This window comes from Rhagoletis pomonella, unplaced genomic scaffold, assembly GCF_013731165.1.
Source record: "Rhagoletis pomonella isolate Grant_MI unplaced genomic scaffold, Rhpom_1.0 Rhpom_scaffold_00416, whole genome shotgun sequence".
Lineage (NCBI taxonomy): Eukaryota > Metazoa > Arthropoda > Insecta > Diptera > Tephritidae > Rhagoletis > Rhagoletis pomonella.
In genome coordinates this window covers 80,453-85,058 of record NW_023458970.1, presented here as the reverse complement: position 1 = coordinate 85,058, position 4,606 = coordinate 80,453, and the positions used below count along the sequence as shown (strand labels likewise).

Genomic DNA, 4,606 nt, shown 5'->3' with positions numbered 1-4,606 from the left:
TAATCTTAGGTTTGTACAGTTTTTCTTAAAGAATACATTATATTTTATAAACAGATAATTAAAATTAAAGAATAATAAAATAAATAGTAAAATCTTGTCAATATGTGAGTGCCGTAAAGGTATTATATTTACGAAAATCTCTTCTTATAACTAACGAAGACTTTGTTTCTATATGAAGCTGACTTCGACATTTTGTTTTAATAAAACTTAGTATCGAAAAGTTTCTTTAAAAATTTGACTAGGCTATATTATACTGGTTCGTTGAAGCCATTTTTCAAAATTACAAAGGTAAATACGAACAGGCGAACCAAAGAGAACACAAAAAATTTCTTGCTGTGAATTTTCAGAGCTATATATATTTAGTATTGATTACAAAATTGTACTAAAAAGTACTGCGTAGTAGGAAAGTATGTTGTAAATGAAATTGTATCAAACAAGTACAATTGTACCAAAAATGCCAACACTGTTCTGTATACATACTTTTTCTTCTTTTCTACTTTTTACTCTTATTTTATCTTTCAGCTTCGCTAAAAGCACTTCTACGAACGCTTGGCTTACCAAATTTACGCCAATTGATAAAATTTTGCGATTTAAATTCATTTTAAATAATGTAAATAACTATTCGTGTTGAATTGAAAATCGCCTCGTCTGAATAGGGATAGCAACTTTTTCACTTTCAACTTCTCATTCAACTCTGCATTCAACTTTTGTTGCCTGTAAAATCGCCTCGTGCGAATGCCCTATTAAGGAAAGAAAGAAAAAAGTTATTTTCTCATGATGCAATAACGTATAATACAAATTAAATTAAATTAAACGTATTAATTACAAATTCTGAAATATGTCGTTAATTTCAAAAACAAATAAACAAATTTTTAAAAAGTAGTCAATGCTTGCTGTATGACACGAACTTGGATATACGTGGACTTGGGTAATGTATAATTCCTTATATGATTCCTCAAAGTATCCCTTGTATAACACAAAAAAACCTTAGTGCGACTATATCAGGTTTGATAGCTGTTTGCCATACCAATAATGCCTCATACTAAGATTCACTAGATCAATTCGTGTTCTCCGAGAAAAAAAATTTTCACGATCCAAAAATCTGAAAAATTGTTTTTCTCCAAAGTTTGAACATTTATCGTTTTTGGCCTATATTTTGTTGAAAATACCATACAAAGCAAATATAGGGCAAAAAACAAAGAATTTTCAAAATTTTGAGAAAAGAATTTGACGGCTATACTCAGATTTTTGAATCGTGAAATTTTTTTTCTCGAGAACACGAATTGATCAAGTAAAACTGAGCATGAGGCATTATTGGTATGGTCAACAGCTATGAAACCTGATATATGCGCACAAGAAGCCTATATGAAAGAGGGGGACAAAAGATCACACGTAAATGAATTCCTCTTTTTGGCCTGTACAATATAAGGGACACATTTCAAATTCATAAGGGATAATTTTCTTAGTGATACGGCTCATAAAAGGAATTATATAAGCCATACTGTTCTAGCTGGGTATTCATCAGCTCGAAAATTTTAAGCATATTATCATATTCCTGTAAATAAAAACACGCCTAATTTTATTATTTTAATTATCTACAATTTTACGAGACTACCAAGCCATATATATACCTTTTCTGATAATCGGAACGCTGTTGAGAAGGCATACAATTTAGTACTTTTTCAACTAAAAGGTTTTTTTTTATTCCCGTTTATCTTGTACTTCCAAAATACAAAATTGACCTAAGGTAGTTCGATTTCGAGCTGTCACAACGTACAACACCTTTCATTATTGCATCATGTTATTTTCTAGCAGTTGAAATCTCGACGCCATCTTTGTTGTAAGAAGTAAACAACGAAGAGAACAAAAAAAACGCGTAATTGTTGAACGCATGAATAATAATTTTTATTATGCAAATTCTCCTATAAATCATGTCGTTGTGTTAAATTATTCTTTACCTTATGTGTGCACACGTTGTCACAAGCGAAAATTAAGAAAATTACAGTAAAAAGCCACCACCAAATTGTAAACAACGAACAAATGTAAACAAACGGCTTATGTCAAAATCGCCCTACTTTTTTCATAAGTGCGATTATAACGGGCCACTCTTCTGCTGTCGTGATCTTGTCCATTGATCTTGTCTTTTTGGTTCATGACGGTAAGTAGTGTATTTTTGTCAACAATATTTTAATTGAATATTTTTCACCTTCTACTTTCAGCTTCCGTTAGAAATATGTCACGGATACCATTCACGCAATTAAGCACCCCATCCTTGCACGTCAAAACCCAGTTGACCTGAAGGATGGATGGGGAATTCGTCGCATCGCGGAAGAATCGGCCGGACCGTATTCTCTAACTTCCACCGACGACAGCCCCTCGGAAAATATTTCTTCACTACGCGCAATAACGCAAAAGTTTAAATTCATAAATATGCCTATTAACACATCCAACGGCGCGACAGAATCAGAAGCGGCAGAGGTGAGAGGTGCTCCAGATGGTGGTGATTGTACTAGTATTGAATGCGATCAAAATTCCGAAACCGAGTCTTGTCATGACCAACATGAAGCATATGGCATCGCTGAAAATTATGATGACCAGAGCGAGGAGTACACTTCTGATGATAGTGAATCGGAGGCGCAGCCGGTGGCTAAGCCGCTGGCACGCGCACGTATTGCCAATCCAATTGAGCTAGCTGCGACCGAAGATGTGCTGTCTTCCGTCAATTTTACTTGTTGTTAAACAAAAGGCGGTGCAGGTTTTTTTTTCGTTTGTATTAGTATATGTAATCTGCAGTCTTTTTGTTTAGGTGGATCTTCGCTGAGATTGCAAATTGAAGAATTCAGAAAACGTGTCAAAACGACTCCCATCAACAGTTGGAAACTAGCTAAAATTGAAACAAACTAATCACCAAGTACTCTCACCACAGAATATTTGGAGGAAATGGGTATTGGTATGCCTGACTCGGAAGAGAGCTCATCATCTGCGGCTTCATCAATTGCTCTTGTTCTGAGTGCGAGTGCAGATGAAAATTCAAATGGGGTTACTCCAAATTTGGATGCACCAAAGATGTGTCACAATCGTATTGCTTCCTACCGACATTTGGACAGTACGCTAGACAGTACGCTTAGCAGTGAAAATAATACAATAATAGGTAGCCCCAACATCAGCCATATTGAACGCGAGTGTAGTAATGCAAATCATCAACATTGCAATAATAATAACAACAATACATTAGACTCCTTTGGTGACGAAAGCAAACAAACGTTGCTGCTGCAACAATGTCAATCTAAAAATGTAGATAAAGTATTACCTCAATATAGGAAAGTCGCTATACTTGGTGTGGGTGCAGGCAGTAGTTCGTCGTCCGCGTCTGCATCACAACCAAATGTTACAAATTCGAATTCCAACTCGCCTTCAGCAGGCAGAAGCACACGCAGTCCGTTGGGTACAGTTTCTGGCAACAACCATAATCGAACAGTAAGAAATGCTTCACAGCATGAGAGCATAGGAGGTAATGGCATCGCTACAATAAATAACTCAACAAATCCCAATCCTATATTATATGCATCCAATTACATGCCCATGCCTTCAACCAGCAAGCAGATAACTATAATCAAACAACAACAGCGACAACAGCTTCAACAGCAGCAGTTGCAGAGGCAAGTTCAAAATGTAAGCCAACATCAGCAGAAGCAAAAACCTAATGAGCAGCATCCACATATGGCTTTATATGACAATTTCTTCTTGTTTCGACAACAACAGTTGCGTGATCATGTTAACGATGGAAAGGATCATTTTAGCTCGTTGTCGGATGAGATTATTTTACAAATTTTTAAATGGCTTCCTAAAAAAGCGTTAATACGCTGCAGCTATGTTTGTCGACGTTTTGGTAGATGTGCCAGTGATGAGTCGCTTTGGACGCGTCTGGACTTAGGAGGACGGCATTTGCGGGCTGGTGCCCTGGAAAGTATATTAACACGCGGTGTAGTAATTCTACGTTTAGCGCAAGCCGAGTTGAATCATCCCATCTTCGATAGTGACTTTCTACATGCCGAAACGAAGTTCGAATCGAAGTTGCAGTATTTAGATCTAAGTATGGTATCGGTTACAAAGCCGTCGCTAAAAATGCTATTATCACGTTGCCGACAATTAAAGAAACCAGCTTACATTTCACCCTATAGCATACAATATCAACGCAACATGTCGCCACAAACGCGTGTTGCCACCCATAAAACTTTGACTCCAACCGCAACAGCGCAGCCAAATGCGTGCCGCAAACGCGACACCAATGTAAATACTTCCGATGCAACTGGAACGCGGTTAACAACGCCGAAGAAATTGCAGACCCACAGTAGCGGTAGCGCGAAGGATACAACAATACAACAGGCGGCAGCGCCACATTCACTCGAACGGCAAGGCACATTTGTGCAGGACGAACCGACGATTGCAACGTGCCAAGTTCCAGTTGTTGTGTCAGATGTGAAAGCGACTTTACCGTCAACTGCAACCACTACAACTACAACTGGCGGCAGCCCGCAACGCAGTTCAAAGCAGCCAACAAAGTGTACCGCCCCCGTGACTACTTCAAAATCAACCCCGGCAGCCA

At 37.8% G+C, this 4,606-nt stretch overlaps 1 pseudogene; it reads left to right on the top strand.

Annotated features, from left to right (window-relative positions):
- Nucleotides 1-2,430: 2,430 nt before the first annotated feature.
- LOC118750828 overlaps nt 2,431-4,606 on the top strand; it is an 8,742-nt pseudogene continuing 6,566 nt past the window's right edge.